The sequence below is a fragment of the Sebastes fasciatus genome, chromosome 24, assembly GCF_043250625.1.
Source record: "Sebastes fasciatus isolate fSebFas1 chromosome 24, fSebFas1.pri, whole genome shotgun sequence".
Classification (NCBI taxonomy): Eukaryota; Metazoa; Chordata; class Actinopteri; order Perciformes; family Sebastidae; genus Sebastes; species Sebastes fasciatus.
In genome coordinates this window covers 13,840,857-13,859,578 of record NC_133818.1, presented here as the reverse complement: position 1 = coordinate 13,859,578, position 18,722 = coordinate 13,840,857, and the positions used below count along the sequence as shown (strand labels likewise).

Sequence of the window (18,722 nt, the reverse complement as noted above, 5' to 3'; positions counted from 1 at the left end):
TGAGTGGCTCGCTAAGATTTCAAAGAATATGTACGTAAAAATTGATAACATAAAGTCACTTCTAGTTTTGATTGGACATAGTGTATTTGGGCAGACTAATAGACTTATGGCATATGAGATGTATTTCTCTCCGTCAGCTAAAATGTACGACAACATGAAGTTTGAATTATGTAAAGAGAACTTACTACTAACAGTTAAATTGTCCATTTGTAAATGGTAAAGTTTATCAACCTATTTTATCCGTAGTTTGAGATTTATCCTATAACTATTATTACTGTCAATGTGTACATCATTCATTATTATTTATTTTATTTTAATGTTTTCTTTTTTTAATCTTATTTTCAAGTTAATGGGTTAAAGAAATTAGTGGCATTAAAAACGAATTTGCGTTAACGCGTTATTATCGCGTGAACTTTGACAGCCCTGGTAATTACTCTATTATTTTTATTTTTGATCTAGAAATGTACTTATTCTCTACCTTTCATTGAAACACTTCTAGATACTGAACTCATGCCAAGTTGTTTATTTCTCTCCTGATGTCTGGGTCCCCTCCCCCCACTCTGGACCTTGCTCTCCAGGCACACCTTGTCATCCTCGCGCGGTTAACGTGATCCGACGTTGCCCTTTCTCATCGCTCCCTTTTAGCTGTTTACCAGTCTTATTGTGTTAGAGAGAAAAGGATAAAATGTGTAATGGGCATCTTCTTCTGCACTATAATAAACCTGAAAACCAGATACACTAAAGCTGTGATTAGAAATTAGGTTATCTTTTCTAGACTTTCAGAAAGGCTCGAAAGCTCAGCAGTCAGCCCCTAACCACACAGCATGTGAACCATCACAGTGTCCTGATCTTCAAAGGGTTAAATCAACAGCAAAAAAAAAGGACTGTCAAACCTAATTACGTCTCGGGATTGATGTCTTAGATTGAACATGCCAGCATGAGACAAGAGCGAAGGTGTGGCAGCAGGCCTGAGGCTCGCCTGACTTCTCTTTTGTCTTTGAACGCCGTCGTCTCGCACTCTCACAGTCCCCCCCCCTGCACTTCGCTCTACCTTCCAACGCCAGCATCCGTCCTCTCTACCGATTCCACCCCACACCGTCCCTAATCCGACCTCACTTCCCCGTCTGCGCCTCCCTCCCCTCTCCACCAACCGCACCCCAATCTGGGTCACCCATTCCGATGTGAGCGCCGCTCACATCGGAATGTCACCATCCATTTAGGAGGGAGGATGGAATCTCTGGCAGCCAGCCTCAGTAGGCCAACCTGGCCTTAATCCTCTCTGTGTGAGTGTGTCTCTGTCTTTGAGCTCTGATTTGAGGTAGGATTTTCTACATCACAATCATTATCATTTTTATATCAGAATATATGTTTTATGCATCCAAGTGTGGAGGCTATGTTGCCAAAAATGTCCTGAGCAATGCTGTGTTTTGTCATTTGAATTTATAGGTTTTATAATAATACATATTTAATCCTTTGCCTGAGTTCTCTCCTGTCTCTTAAGGGGGAAAAAAGCACTTTTAGAGACAGCAAGAAGGTCAGTTATTAACTTATTTACATGGACTACGGTTCATACAGCTCCAATATTATCTCAATTATGACAATAATATGATAAGAGATAACTGGATAAGTTGGTGTGAAAGTGATATTTCCTGTCATTCAAGCACTACCTTGTTACATATAACACAGTCACTGTGTCGCACGTTGCAGTGAATGATGGGTGGCTGTCAAACTAAACAGTAGCCCCCGAGGAGGAAAGTAGGACACTCAAGGTTGCCGTGCCCTGTAATCAACCCAGAATCCAGCGGCTTCCTCTTCAGCAGCAGCAGCAGACGGGCGGATTACGTTTCGCTGACTCAGCAAGACGTGTGGGGGATTGACGGGTATGTAATGAGCGCTGCCGTTGAAGTGTGAATGAACTGTGTATATGGTGAACAGCAGCATGACGAGCAAGGCCCGGTATAATAGCAGGAGGTGTTGGGCTGGTTCCACTCCTTGCAGATTAAGTACCGTAATAACAGCAGTATAGGGGCACTGCGAATTAACAAAGCGTTGCTCCTTGGAAACATATCTCATCATGTCAAAACATATGAATTAAGCAAAGCTGACCCCAGGTGACAATAACGATGATATAATATCAGAATATATTTTCTATAATTCTGCTTTAATTTAAATTGAATTTCAAAATAAAACTGTGAACGACTTCTGTATCACTCTTGTGTTTCAAAATAAAACTCTGAACTACTTCTGTATCATTCTTGTGTTTCAAAATAAAACTCTGAACTATTTCTGTATCAATTATGTTTCAAAATAAAACTCTGACCTACTTCTGTATCATTCTTGTGTTTCAAAATAAAACTCTGAACTACTCCTGTATCCCTATTATGTTTCAAAATAACACTCTGAACTACTTTTGTATCACTCTTATGTTTCAAAATAAAACTCTAAACTACTTCTGTATCACTCGTTTCAAAATAAATCTCTGAACGACTTCTGTATCACTCTTGTGTTTCAAAATAAAAGCCTGAACTACTTCTGTATCACTCTTGTGTTTCTAAATAAAACTTGGAACTACATCCGTACCACTCTTGTGTTTTCTAAATAAAACTCTGAACTAGATTTGTATCACTCTTGTGTTTCAATATAAAAAACTCTGAACTACTTCAGTATCTCTCTAATGTTTCAAAATAAAACAGATAAAATAGTAGTGATTACAATGGGAGTTAGTCATCATCATCATCATCATCATTATAACGTAGTCATATAAACCACTGTCACCTGCAGTAGAAACATAATAGAAACATTAAGGGCTCAACTAATTGACAGTAAAAATTGATCTCAATTATGAATCCACCAGTGATAGTCAATTGTGCTTTTTTGATGTATTGGCAACCTGCTAATACAATTTTGCTTGTAGTTTAAAGGGCATATTGTAACAAATTGATTGGATATTATTGGATTTTGTACATGTGTAGTGAGCTTTGAGAGTAAAGTCTGCCCTTAAATAGAATTTTCTTCCTTCAAAGCAATTTAAGATTAGATCTAAATCAAACTGACGGTTCCGTCCCTTGTGCGTCCTAACTCAGATTTATTCCCTCCTCTCACTGCTTGCTTTTTCTTTCTCTTTAGTTTCAGCCTCCAATCTCATCAGACGAGTAGATGCTTCCTGGCAGCCCCACCCCACCCCACGGTGATGTCATGGTTCCCATGGTGATGTGAGCCCCGGGTGGGAGGGGCTGGTGGCGAGCAGGAGAGGGCGGCTGGCTGCACAGAGAGGACTTTGACCATGTTATGGATCCTGAAATAGGTCACCAGCTCCTGCAGGCGCAGCCCCGGGGGTCCCTCTTCTATCTGCACTGGCACAAATGGCAACCGAGCCATTTAGATTCATCAATATGCTGATAGCCGGTTGCTGGTTGATGTCTTTTTAGACTATTAAGCTGATGCTGATGGGGTTGTATCTTACAGTATCACTGTTTTGCTGCAGCGACAACAGTAATTTGTCTTCAGACATTGCATCAACAAAATTAATTTAGTAGGATGTGTAGGTACCGCCCACACTGTCTGATTGACAGGTGATTTAGAGCAAAAAACACTACAGCAATATTGTACCAACCATGTCATTAAAGCTTGTCGCAAAGGAGGCTAAATTACACTACGAAGTCACGCAAAATTTTGGTGAGGAAAAACTGTCATGGACATTTTTAAAGGGGTCCCTTGACCTCTGACCTCAAGGTATGTGAATGAAAATGGGTTCTGTGGGTACCGACGAGTCTCCCCTTTACAGACATGCCCACTTTATGATAATCACATGCAGTTTGGGGCAAGTCATAGTCGAGTCAGCAAACTGACACTTATGATTTGAGCATATTTTCTATGCTAAATGTAGTACCTGTGACGGTTTCTGGACAATATTTGTCATTGTTTTGTGTTGTTAATTGATTTCCATTAATAGATATATGCATAGATTTGCATATAGCACACATATTTGCCCACTCCCATGTTGATAAGAGTATTAAATACTTGACAAATCTCCCTTTAAGTTACATTTTGAACAAATGTTGTGATTAATTTGGGACTGCATTTCAAAATTCACCAGCTATTTCTGCATAACAATTCCTGCCAATCGTCTAGAGAGCCACAACTGTGACATTTACACACAGCACTGAGCTGCATTTCCCGACAAAACTTCCCGTCCGTCCGTCTCTTTAGCAGCTCCCTCCCCAGCCGCAGCATCCTTCGTGGCTGAGGGGATTATGATGCCTGTCGACAGCCTACACCCTGCACACACTACACACACACACACACACTCACTGCCCAAATGAACCCGGACGCATGCACAAACATCCAAAAAACTCAACCGCAAGCACACGCACACAAACACACCCTCTCATCGACGCCCCCGAATGCATCCATAAAAGTAAACCCACAGCTCTCTGGCTGCAAACACGTTGTTAACATGAGCTAAATACAGACACACCGAAGACTGAATTCACCACCAAATCTACATTTATCCTCTCCCTCTGTTATTTCAATTCGCTGTCGTGATAACTCAAACACATTTATGCAGCCAAAGCTCAAAACATGACTTAACGACTGCTTTTTGGCAGCCAAAAATACCTTCCACCCAAACAATCCCTTCCAACATGTTGCTGAGCATAACTCCCCCTCTATTATACACCCGTGGACAGCCAAGCTAATCATCTGGCTGAGTGCAGCCACTTAGATCGGACTCCCGGGGGCCCATGAGTCATGGGAAAAGTGAGTGTGAAATGTCGTGGAGGGGGATATGAGTAGAAGTAGTGCATAGTATACGATCTGGCAGCAGTCCAGACTTCTATGTTTTTGCTTTTTCTTTTAGTTATTTGGGTGTGAGATGACGCTTACCTAACTTGAAGGGCTGTCTTCACTGATGGGTGACAAAGACAACTGCTGAGTTGAAGCGTTTGCTCAGGCCTGCATGAAAAAAAGAGGGAGGTAGGGAAGAGGGAATACATGTTATAGGGCATTAATAAATTGCAAAAAAAGTTTAACACTTCTAAAAAGTTATGTCACTGTCAAAAGCCTAAACCCATTTAATTCACCGACAGCTTGAAGCTCTAACTTCTGAATCCAGCCGGCCTAGTCCAGAGTCAAATTGAGGGACTTTTCACAAGACAGCTCTCATCTCGGGCCTTGTGTTAAACAAAGCCGTGCGTGAGCCGTGCATGCACACAGCAGCTTAGCTCCGTCACCTGGAGTCTGCAAGCAACATTAATCCAAACCTCAGTGTGGCCTCGTCTCTCTTTTAAGCTGCCGCTAATGGGCTGCAGTACACAACAACAAAGCCAAAGACGATCTATTAAGCGTCCGTGCATACACATGAAAACGCCTTCTAGTTGACGTTTTATGTTTTTGTGATCAAGAATTGTACTTGCATGTTTTATATTGAAATAAATGGCATTATTCGCATGCTCAAATTTCCCCTCAAAGATGTGTGATTTATTTGAAAAATAAAATAATATATAAATGAACATAATAAAAACAATAAGATAAATAAACAAAATGAAATGAAGCATATTGTTAAATGAAAGTATAATAGTAATGACAATAGTATTAGTTAGAATTAGAGTAGGTGAACTGGAGGAAGGCATATAATTTACAGTAACCCATAGTTATCATTTCATCTTTTAATTCATTTTGTTGCATACTCATGAAGATGGCATAGTATGCAAGTGCTGGATTTCTTTTTAAAAAAGCAAATGTGTTTTTCCACTATTTGGTTATCCACGGAACACTGATAAGTTGTGTGGATTGGTGTTGTAATGCAAACTTAAAGGAATAGTTTGACATTTTTGGCAAATACACTTAATCGCTTTCTTGGTGAGAGTTAGATGAGAAGATCAGAAAAATAGAAGTGTGAAACTACAATTCACTGTTTTACAGGGAGTTATGTGCGTTTGGACGGAGCCAGGCTTACTGTTTCCCCCTGTTTCCAGGCTTAATGCTAAGCTAGTCTAACCAGCTACTGGCTATAGCCTTATGTTTATCAAACTAAATATGCAACACTGGTGTCTATCTTCTCATCTAACTCTTGGCAAGAAAGTGATTTTCCCAAAATGTTGAACTATTTCTTTAAACAAAATGGAAAGCTGCTTAACATGCGGTAAAAAAAACAGATCAGTGTTCAAGGTAACAAAAGAGACTACAGACAGCGAGAGATTAAAAAAAAGAGAAACAGAGGTCAGTAGGATAGTTTCCAAGGCAACTGCAGGGATGATTATTGTTTAGTGATGATTTTTGAGTGATTACAAGCAAGCTTCATCATCTCTGTGCTCTGCTTTTGAGATTTGTTAAATTCCTGGATTGGTCCGTTGAGGCTGAGCCAGAGGATGAGTTAAGGCTTAAGCCAGCCATGAAGAAACTAGACAGATTTGCATGTTTACTCTGCTTTTGGATTGTAAGGAGGTAGAAAACAGAGCATCCTGTTAACATTAGAAGAGTGTGTGAAAGGACCGTTGGGGGGGGGGGAACTGTCGGGGGTTCTGGAGCCAAAACAGAGAGTTGGACAGAGAAAGAAAGAGACAGAGGACGAAGTAGAGGGACGCAAAGAGGGCTGAGCAGAGATTCTCCAAACAGGAAGGAGGGTGATTTATTAGACAGAAGAGAGAAAGAGACCTGGAGTGAAAAAGAGAAGGAAACAGAGGAGGAAAACTGTGTTTCTCCTAAAGGACCATTCAGGTTTATTGCAACTTAGGTTGTATTTTTGTAATTTTGTCCATCATTTCTACTGGTTATGATAATGTACTAAAAAAAATTACCTGGAGCCAGCAGCTGATTAACTTAGCTTAGCATAAAGACTAGAAACAGGGGGAAACAGCTAGCCTGGTTCCGTCGAAAGGAAACAAAATCCACCTCCCAAAATCTCTAAAGCTCACTTACTAGCACATTATGTCTGTTACGTCTCTTGTTTAATTCGTATAAAAAAAAAATGTGTTTTGATTGTTTGTTGTGTTGTGGGTTTTTTTTTGTAATCGTGTCACTTCAGGGCCTCCATACCTGCTTTGTAAAAAAGGATCGCAATAACAAAACATGTGCCCTTTATCTTCCATAGACTAAAACATGCAAAAGCATTGTTGGTGTGGTCTTTTAATTTGAAGGAAATTGGATTGATCGGCCAGAACAGATTGAATGCAAACATCTGCATTTATTATGTTACTACACAAAGTTATTAAGATGTTTCCTCTGATTTGTTATTTGTCTGCAGAGAGACAGAAAGAGACTCTCTAACAGAGAGGAGAGGAAGCACGTTGATAATACGGAAGGTGAGAAAGACACTGAGAGACAGGGAGTGGAGAGGGAAGAAAAATAGTAAGAGAAAGAGACAGTAAGGTCACACAGGAAGAAATGTCTTCTGGGGGGTGAAGGCTGGCCAGCCGGGGAAGCTTAGCCAGAAAAAGAAAGGGATGAGCAGAGAGGGAGATAGTGGTAGTTACCGCCCAGCCCTAAAATAAGGAGTGTGACAGAAATAGAGGCATTGTACTGAAAACCCCGTTTTTAACTGTCACAGTAAATGACCCGTCTCTCTCACAGCAGGTGGCCTTGCTTGTTATGAAACCTAAATCTCCTTCAACAAAATTCAAACTATATCTTTTTATTTTTCCAAAAGTGCACCAATAATGAATTAATGAGTGAAAACAAGTCTTTTTGATCGGTTGTTAACAAATAACTTCTTCTCCTTTTTTTGCGTCACTAGTAACTGCAACCACCCTCTGATCTCCACGCTCATTAATTACAGCTTTCACAAGAAGAAATGCTGATAATTTGACATTTTCACAATCTTATCAGTCGCCCACGGTGACCATCAACCTCCACTGGCGCATCACCTGGGTTTGATATTTAATGAACGGGCACAAACGGAGAGTTCAAGTAACAAAACAATTTGTCTCGAGTCTCTGGAAAGGAAGAAAACAACTGACGAAGCACGACATTCATCTTGACCTGCGTGTTCCTTCCCAGGAGGAGGGAAGGCCAAATGTGTCGCACAGTAGGCAGAGAGATGGAGGAAGGGAAGAGTCAAGGATAGAGGAAGGAGGGGAAGGAGGTCAGAGCCCGACCTAATCCGCAGATTTGACTTCATCATTAGAGACGAGGCAAACAGGAAATGAATCCTAATCTCAGCGCCGCGTTAAAAGGCCTGATAAACCTCGCTGAACTTTGCTGAAATGAGGCAACGGAGGAGATAAAGGGGAACATCACAGGAAGATACTTCCACAATTATCTGGCTCACTTTTACTGAGCGGCTCTTTCTGCATTACAGAAATCTCTCTGATGAAGAACCGGTCAATTCAGACAATTCTTCATAGTCCCTTGGGTTCTTTAGGTGATACTTACGTGAAATCAAAGCACACTTTAACCCACACACTGATCTCAATGAAGTAAAAACAATAAATGTGTATAAAAATGAAATTAGTGCCAGGGAATGGGCATGCGTAATGCTAATAACGTGGCTGTTGGAGCTGCAGTGGTTCGTCCTGGCCGTGTCTGTGGTGTGTTTTCCAACCCGAGGGTCCAGCCAGCACATCTGACAGAGCCTCTCCTCCGAGGTCTCTGCTTCCTCCCCTTTTAACTTGGCCACTTCCTCATCTATAATTCACAAAGACAGCCTCCTTCTCCCCAAAGACAAACACGCACGCACACTCCCCGGGGCCAGTGAACGCCTCCACACAGCAGCAGACACTCAAACGCATGCATGTTTAATACATCAAAGCTACGAAGGGGCTGTAGTCAAGGTGAGGAATATTCACATGTAACAGAAAAAGTTTCAAAATAAAACATTATTTCAATAAATTTTCTTCCAATAAAGGAACCGATCTTCACTGAAAAACTATTCTCCCACATCTGATAACCATTCTGGCGTTTATGGCTCATTATCTTTCCATCACTGACTTCACTCGCGAGTAATTGCATCGACGCCTTTTCTCATCACAACTCTGCACGTACTGTCGTCCTGAACTCCTTTATTCAGCGGGGGCCTCAGTGTACTCGGTGCAATCTTACAGGTGTAAAAGAGACAGAGAGGGGTCTGTTTCTAATACCTCCACACTTTAGTACTGAGGACAGAGAGGCCTGTGTGGCTAATGAGCCAAACTCTGCAGGGAAAGAGGCTCATTAATTAATCCAAAGTGAGAATAGAGAAGAGATGATTGTAGAGGGAGGGGAGCAGCAGAACTTTGTCTCTCTTTGTCCTGTAACTAGCACCAAATCACAAAGCTTTTTTAAAGGAAATTATTAGGAAATAACAGACTTACGCATTAAATGACTCACAATTTGAGCCGTAGATCTTAAAAGAACCAAAAACCAAGGAAGCATCACTGGAATGAATGGTGCTGCATCTTGGAACATGGTGTCCAGTTTGCGCACATCAAAGTCCCAAGTCAAGACAAGCAAGTCCCAAGTCAAGACCCAAATCAAAACAAGCAAGTCCCAAGTCAAGACCCAAATCAAGACAAACAAGTCCCAAGTCAAGACCCAAATCAAAACAAGCAAGTCCCAAGTCAAGACCCAAATCAAGACAAGCAAGTCCCAAGTCAAGACCCAAATCAAAACAAGCAAGTCCCAAGTCAAGTCCCGAATCAAGACAAGCAAGTCCCGAGTCAAGACCCAAATCAAGACAAGCAAGTCCCAAGTCAAGACCCAAATCAAAACAAGCAAGTCCCAAGTCAAGTCCCAAATCAAGACAAGCAAGTCCCGAGTCAAGTCCCAAATCAAAACAAGCAAGTCCCGAGTCAAGTCCCAAATCAAAACAAGCAAGTCCCGAGTCAAGTCCCAAATCAAGACAAGCAAGTCCCGAGTCAAGTCCCAAATCAAGACAAGCAAGTCCAGAGTCAAGTCCCAAATCAAGACAAGCAAGTCCAGAGTCAAGTCCCAAATCAAGACAAGCAAGTCCTGAGTCAAGTCTCAAATCAAGACAAGCAAGTCCCGAGTCAAGTCCCAAATCAAGACAAGCAAGTCCTGAGTCAAGTCCCAAATCAAGACAAGCAAGTCCTGAGTCAAGTCCCAAATCAAGACAAGCAAGTCCTGAGTCAAGTCCCAAATCAAGACAAGCAAGTCCTGAGTCAAGTCCCAAATCAAGACAAGCAAGTCCTGAGTCAAGTCCCAAATCAAGACAAGCAAGTCCTGAGTCAAGTCCCAAATCAAGACAAGCAAGTCCTGAGTCAAGTCCCAAATCAAGACAAGCAAGTCCTGAGTCAAGTCCCAAATCAAGACAAGCAAGTCCTGAGTCAAGTCCCAAATCAAGACAAGCAAGTCCTGAGTCAAGTCCCAAATCAAGACAAGCAAGTCCAGAGTCAAGTCCCAAATCAAGACAAGCAAGTCCCGAGTAGTCACAAATCAAGACAAGCAAGTCCAGAGTAAAGTCCCAAATCAAGACAACCAAGTCCCAAGTCAAGTCTCAAGTCCTAAACTTTGAGTTTCGAGTCCGAAACAAGTCATAATGTGCTCTTCACCAAATGTAATGACACTTGCATCACTAATTACTGCAATTAATTATCTGTTGACCACCGCATAGTTTTTGTACGCGATCAAAATTATCTTTGGCATCTTTTTTTCCTAACTGGTGCTCGTAACATAACGTTAGTTCTTCGCGGTTGTCTACTACAACTTGATTCAATAATGTCAGATCGGTTCAAACAAAGTTGACCTTTAGTGATTTAAGTGACGACTCACTGGGAATGAATAACGTTAAAGTTAGTCGATTCAAGACATGAATTGATTCATGGCACACTTTTTAAATAACATACTTTTTAATCTTTGGGAAGGTAACAAGTATTTCCAAGTCAAAAGCCTCAAGTCCAAGTGAAATCACGAGTCACTGGTGTTAAAGTCCAAGTCGAGTTGCAAGTCTTTTTTGATTTTGTTGAGTCTAAAGTCATCAAATTTGTGACTTGGATTCAAGTCAGACTTGAGTACAAACCTGTCTTAGATAGATAAAAGTGATCTTATTCTGTTTACAATGATTATAAAGCAAGATATCACAAATTCTTTTTAAATACTCATGGGTTCATCTGGTCTTTAACACATCTGCAGAACAGCAATGCGTTAGAAATGACAGATTTCTCTACTTGTCCTTGAAGCATCTCCATCTTATTGGACAAAAAACAGAGACAGGATGTGACTGAAAACAGAGGAGAAGACCTTGGATCCACATGTTAACACAAACGCATCACACTGCAGATGCAAAAAAACAAACACGCTCTCTGCCCGTCAGATAATCTAACAAGCTCAAACGCATGCGAGCAGCACTTTTCCCCGCTGCGCTATGTAAACCAGGGCAGGGACCAGGTGCAGGTCTTTGTGCCCCCGAGGCGACAGCTGCACTTAAGAGTAAAGACAGGTGGGAGAACTGGTTTATATCCACATACATGAAGGTTTCTTAGTGGCCTAAGAGCGTCACACACACATTCGTCAATCAACACGACAAGACGAGGCGGCCCAGAATGGAGCCTGCAGGCTGTGTTTTTATTACTCTGGAGAACTTTCACCCTCAGGAATGTGAAGATGCTGAAATGTGTAAAATAATTAACATTTTTAGGGAAGACAGCAGCTGAACAAGTGCTTTGTGGATTAACTCAAAGGATAACTTTTTCATTAATCCGTATTTACGTCATGCAGCATCATCCCGTATTCCTCAACAGCGCCTGGTTCAAGCTCAGCTTCACCAACCTTCCTGCCCGAAATAACATGCTGTCTACTTCATTCAGCTGCATCTGTCTGTACGGCTCGCCTCATCTTCATCAGTGACATCCAGCTACATACCCGACCCATCACTTGTCAACAGACACTTACGGGCAATTGTGACAAACATCAAGGGTATCGGATGCCTTGATGGTTAAAAAGCACTGCAGCACGAGAGGCTGATGTTGAAAAAATACTGTTGCAATTACTGGATGACTGAAACACGAACTCAAGGTCGACTTGCTCAGTATTTACACTACAAGATACACTGAGCAAACGCTGATGCACGCCATGAGATGTGGTTGTAAGCACCAAAAAAAGCAAGTCATGTTGCTTTTTTTTTGGTGCTTTTGCCTGATCTTCGTAGGTCTTTAGACCGTAGTGGAAATGCAGACAACAGACCTACGAATCAATGCATTCTGAAACAGTTGGCCTCTGGTGATTCCCACCCCTAAAAAACACTATTTCCCATCATGCAACGTGGTAACATTTGTGCATTCCAGGATTAAACTACAAATTCAGATTTCTGTTTGAGATGTGTTTCTAACTGACGGTTGGAGAAAGTGAAGGAGGGACAATGCCCTTCTCTTTCACCAGTTGGCATCTCTGTACCACCTACATTTAGCTCCATTACATTTCAAATGCCTCGCTGACAAAAAAGGAGCCGGGGGCGACGTTGACCCCGAAACAATGTCCCCATCTCCCACTGGTTTGGCCCTGCGAGCGCGTCAACAGTTGGTTAACCAACCGCAACAGCGGCCTCCCCTGCCAAACGGCGACCTCGCTCCGCGGGCAGAAGACGGACGCAGGAAAAAACGGGAAGAGGAGGAGGATGATTGGGGGGACATTTGTGCCCCTGAAAAAGAGGACAGAGAGAGGGCGCGTTTGCCCCCTCGTCCTCCCCTCCTACGCCATGGTGTGTCATCCAATGTTGGTTCCCAGGAAAGGACAGCTCGCCTCAGAGCTGCCAATCTCTGTCTGTCTGTCAGTCTGTCTGTCTGCATCATGCAGGCAGATAGAGACAGGCAACATCCGGCGATCGAGATGTTTTGGCTTCACATTCGGGTATAGATATTATCTATACAACCAAGGTGTTTATGATTAAATTGAGGGCATAAAATTGTTTATCTAGCTCTTAATGTTGCTAATTTCACTCCCGAAGTGCACCAGATTGAAGCGTTCAACTTTAAAATGTAGCTAACAAAGGGGTAAGATTAATATTCCTGTCTTGTTTCATATTGGAATATATGTAGCAGATAAAAACAATATTGCAATGTCAGTTTTTTTCCATCATTTAGCCCTAATTTGTACATTAGCAAGAATGCAGCACTGCATGGAATTGAAAACAGTGCTCTGTTTATTTTAATGTGAAAGTGAAAATATGTTGTCGCTAAAATCGCTATCATTTTGGCCATAATCGTGCAGCCCTACTACAACTCGGAAAGGGAAAGAGAGCAAGACAGCGAGAGAAAGAGGGGAAATAAAAGGGGGGGACAGGGTGATAAAGGCAGGAATAAACAGAGTGGGAGAAAAAGGGGTTGGCGTCTCATCTCTCCATCACCACCTGCTCACATCAAAAAACGCCCCGAAACTCCTCCCGACCGCCCGACCGAGCCCGTCATCAAACGTGTGACAGCCAGCTCTGCCGGCGCTGACAGGCCGAGTAATGTGTCCTGTGGTCTCGCTTGGCTCGGTGTCACTCCCACGGAGAGAAACCACCAACAATCTGTTGGCTACGAGTCGCTAACCGCCCACGGCCACTTGCCATCACAGCCTCGGCCTCTAAATATGTCACAATTATGTTTTTCTTGGTTTTATATCTCTTGGTAAACATTTGCTTTTAGCAGCAGCACACTCGGAATGAACTGTCCTGCTGGCTGAATAATCAGCGACGTCTAGACTGGGTACGTCACAAAGACTACGGGTCACCAAAACACAGAAACAGCCCCTGGCTTATCACAACATCAGCTCTTTTTCGCTCTATTGTTGGAATATGTCAGCGGCAAATAATCCTGAATAATTAGAATCTCTGCAAACAAAGGGGAGATGATACGCAGGGAGACATTGAAAGCTCGGGGGAGAGGAAGATATATTCTTCATCTCTGCTGCTTTTGTTTTCCAAGCAATAAAGCATACTGTAGGAAAAGGAAAAAAAACGTCTTACCTGGTGGGGTAGGGCAGCTTTTTGTCTGCAAAGAGGGCTCGAGGGGGGGCGAGGCAGCGGCTTCTGCGGAGAGAGAAGAAAAAAAAGAAAGATGAGAGACAGAAAAAGGAGCGAACAGGAGTCATAGGGGGCAGCGCCACGCTGACAGAGAGACGGCTGATGCTTTTTCGCCGGCTCACACACTCCTTCGCAAAACCGGCATGCTGTCTCACGTAGGTCTCCCCCCCTCCCTCCCTGACTTCCCCCCGTCGCCGGCACACACTCCGCAACCAAACCGTAGCATTGGGGAGGGGTTGGATAGAAGGGGGGGAGGGGATGGGCACAAGAAATGTGTATGTGTCAGTCACATTAATTCATGTTTGAAAGAGATATGAAGCTCATCCATCCCTGAGGGGAATTGCAAGATAAACCTCCATCCAAGAAATTTCATATTTCATTCTCAGTGTGTATCTCTTCTGTACAAATTCTTTGCTCAAAGACATGATGAATGCATGAAACATCTAAACATGTATCTAAAAAGGAGGGGTGCAGGGCTTGCCCCGTGCTGAATAATCGCTCTGTCCCGGTGCTCATTTGCAGGCATGGCCGACTGCAGCAGCAGCACTGAAACAAAGACAGAGAGGGAGGTGGGGGGTGGTGGACGAGGAGGGGAGAAGAGGGTCTGAGTGAGAGACTGCAGAGGCCAGACAAGCAGAGCAAAAGCATGCAACCCCAGAAAGCACTGAGCTCTGACTGCTGAAAGCCTAATACCCTGCTCATTACTCCAGCCTCAAAAACCACATGAAATGAAATATATTTAGAGTCCATGGGGCTCACAATGGTCCCAGTCTTCAGCTATCCATCACCCCGCAGTCGCTACTAGAGATGTCAAAGATGTGAATAAATACAGAGAATTTATGAGCTATAGAGAGAGCAGATGAATCAAAAGAATGAATGAGTGCAAATTTGGACAACTGGATAAATGAACAGAAAAAAAGTTAATTAAAGGATAGCCTTTCAGTACAAAAACCCCCTCTTCTGTTTCCAATGCTGAGCCGCAGAGGAGGGATACGTCCTGGTTTGTTTAGCAGGACACAACCAAGACCTCAGGAGGAGCGCCGGTCGTTGATCCCAATTTTTTCGTAGTGGCCAAATGGTGGTGCTACAACTTCTGTGTCCGTCACGTGATGCCATTGGGGCCAAAAAGACTTTTTCCCATAGACTTACATTGGGAAAGAGACGTCTGTAACTGAGAATGTGAATCAACTTCCCAGTACGGACACTTGAATAGCCCTTATTTAAATCATTAGGTCCTAAAATGTTGTAAAAGTCACTAATAGCTGAATCCAGAGTTATTTAACATTGAACAACTAACATGCACACAACAGCTTAAAAGAAGCCGAGACTGCCATGTGCCCATAGATCTAACGTTATCGTTAGATCTAACTGATCCTGAGGCTAATGTTGATATAAGTTAGTATTATCGTAGACTTCTGAACCCATCCTTCAAGAAGTGAATACATTAACCCACTAAAGCAAACCAGAATTAGCCAGACCGATGTCTAGGGACACTCCCTAACATGATCGCCAAACCTCACAGAGACCAAGGAGGTTGATGCGAGGCTGAATCATAAAGAATACATCTTCATACTGTTCCCAAAACCACTTCGAAAAAATTAAAAGGAAGAGAGGGAATGAACCAAGCCAGCCTTGTTGCTTCCATCCCACATCACATCCTCTCTCTCAGTCCCATCATTAGCCTGTCTGGTTATACAGGAGAGAGGAGGGGGGGGTAGAAAGAGTCATCAGTGTAAGAAGACTGTAATCAACCTGTCAGTGTCTGGGACTGGATCAGGTTAAAAAAAAAAGAAGCAAACGAGAAATAATCCTGCTGTCAAATTGAATTATGAGATAATTTTCACGTTTTGCTCATGACGAACCAAGCGGCATTGGGTGTTTTGAGTAAAAGAGAGGGGTTATAAGGAGAATAAAGGGAAGGTTGGGTGGCGCCGGTGGGAGAGAGAGTGGGAATCAAAGCTCGGAGAGGCGCAGACAGTCCTGTCAACGCCAGCCGCCTGTAGGGAGGCCTTTAGCCAGCGCTGATTACAGAGCGAGGCCTGGACCGGAGCTGCAGAGCCAGCTAGCGTGGCCACTACTAACATCTAATCTCCCCTCAGCCTCCGCTGCCAGAAAGCAGATGCGAGTCGCGCTAACGCCAATCTTCCGCTACCAACCGTCAACAAACACAGCGGCAGGCTCAACCCGCCGTACCCAGATTACACGTTTTGTTTATCCTGTGTTTGAGCAGGATATATGGACGGTTAAACATCAGACCCAATCTTACTAAATAGGTGGAAACAGGCCACGCTGCAGTGCAACAGTTCACCGTGTTTTATGAGAATGCATGTTTTAAGACATTAAGAATAATGAAACCATGTTAAAAGGTAAAACAATGGCATCATTATAAGATATTTTACACAGTTTTGAACATGACCTTTATATTTGTATGTCAAATATTATAATATAATAATCAAATATTTGATTCTGAGAGACCAAAAAGGAGGGGTATTCAGCTGGTTGCAATCTGCAACCACACCACTAGCTACTGCCAAATCCTACACACTGTCCCTTTAAGAATATTTAAAGAACGTTGAATAGTGAAACCAACTTAGAAGAAACAATGGCGACGTCATTATAGGATATTTTATACTGTTTTGAACCTGACTTGAAGAATATATTTGCTTCTGAGAGACCAAAAAAATGACAAAAATGTCCATCGGAAGTTTTCTTGGCGAGGTAATTCACAGGTTTTGTGTGGTTAAGAAAGACACAAGCGTCAATATTTTTTGATATATACAGTCCTCTGGTTTGGTATCAGGATAATTACTCGCCAAGAAACCAATTTTCACTGGACACAAGTCCAATTTGTTCATTCCAGTGACAGATTTAATCACTTTCTTCAATCAAATAGGTGCATATGGTTTTTTCGCAGGATTTATTCTCATGGGTCACAATAAAGCTTGATGTCTAATCCCAAATTAAAAGGTAGGTCAATCGCATTGTATTGGAGTTGGGGTAGCGGGTTGATCAGTGGGAATGGGGCGCAGCCAACTCACTATGATCTGGATTAACCGAATGGATCATCGTAGGCTTGTGTGTAATCGGCCTGGACCCCTTCATCCAGATTTGGACGGGAGATTTCATACAATTTATCAAATCCGGAATAAAGATCAATGAGGAGGTCATGCATTTATTTTTTACTCCAAGTTTGCAGCCCCAAAACCATACGATATCCAGGACACCGGATCAACCAAAAACAAAATAGTGCTGACTAATTCATTTCGCCTATGAATTCCAGACTTGCTGGTGTATCATCATATCCTAAAAAGCTCCCTCTCCCCCTCTGAAAGCATGACTCAAGCTTTTTAAAAATGCAGCAGCTTAAGCACAAGCTGGGTTTCACTGAGTGGGCAAATTTATTGCAGGTGCTTGAGAACACAACGGCGGCGGTGGCGGCTTCAGTGGTTCTGCGTCATCGAACACAAGTGTCATTAAAGCTGTAATTCCAGCTCTGTTTTTAACTGCTGTGGTTTTACGAGAGAGCAGAGAGCAGATGATATGAATGCAGATATTAATTAGGGATTAGGGTTAGTGCTTTGGGACACAACGGAAAGGAGGCGGAGGAAATTTGAGACAAACTGGGGAAAGCTAATCAAAACAGATGAGCATCAGAACAAATCTTTTTTAGAATTTATAGAATTGAGAAAATGTTTATAGTATCAACAACAGCTTTGATAATTATATTGACACATTTTCTCAGTTTTATATCATTGATAACTTAATATCACTGCGTTTTGGTCTGTTTGTTGGAAAAAAACAAGTGAGTTGAAGTAACTTCTTGGGCATCCGTCACTGTTTTCTGACATCTTAAACAATTAATCAGAAGAATAAATGATATATTGACGTATTATTGCACTTCCATAAAGTTGTGTAAATTGGAAGTAGGGCTGGGCGATATGTCCCAAATCTTCTACCCTGATATAGGTCATTTCATATCTCGATAATGATATATATCATGATATAGCATGTTTTCTGGTAATTCAATAAATAAATAATCTATATGAAATAACCACGTGGTAAAGAATATTTCTGTATACTCCTGTGTGAATTTAATACTTGAAAAATTAAATGTACTGAGTATTTTCTCATTTTAAGAAATAGTATTTTTTATACTAAAGTACTTTATTTAAATACAATATAAATAAATATAAAAAATGTTTTCTCTAAAAGCCCATATCACGATATAAATATAGAAAAATATTTTGATGATATACAGTATACTGTCATATTGCCCAGCACCACTTGTGAGTGACAGATAATAAAAAATGGTGTTAATCGATGCAGCAGAGGCCAAGATATCCTATCTTACAGTGCCTAGAATGGGTCAAAACTCCAATAACACTGGATCCTACACTTCCCATGATGCAACTCAAAACATCCTTCAATAGACACTTCCTGTCTGTTAAACACCCACGTCTTTCAAAGTCAACGCTGCCAGTTTGTAACATACATTTTCATACATTTTCTGTAAAAATTCGAAGTTTTGAGCCCAAATTCAAGATAACCCTGATGACATCACTGTGACATCATCAGGGTTATTTTCTCAGACGTCGGTGGTTTGGGCACTTTAATTGACAATGAACATAAAAATTTAAGTCCGCTCAAAAAGTAGTTTTGCTTCTTGAAATAAAAATAAACAATATTAGAAATACTAATAACATCTTTTTCTCCTGCCTACCACAGTATATACGGTACAAAACCATAAGCCTTACAGTCAGTGCCATGTTAATACTTTCACCCAGACACG

General features: G+C 42.0%; 1 protein-coding gene across 6 annotated transcripts in view; it reads right to left on the bottom strand.

The window, feature by feature from the left end:
* LOC141762923 (uncharacterized) overlaps positions 1-18,722 on the bottom strand; it is a 62,306-nt gene that overhangs the window by 24,335 nt on the left and 19,249 nt on the right. For all 6 annotated transcript variants that reach the window (XM_074627088.1, XM_074627090.1, XM_074627092.1 and 3 more), the window contains exons 2-3: positions 13,877-13,939; positions 4,885-4,953 (exon numbers count right to left, since the gene is read on the bottom strand). The gene's annotated coding sequence lies outside the window, so the exon portion shown is untranslated. The remainder of the gene's footprint in view (positions 1-4,884; positions 4,954-13,876; positions 13,940-18,722) is intronic.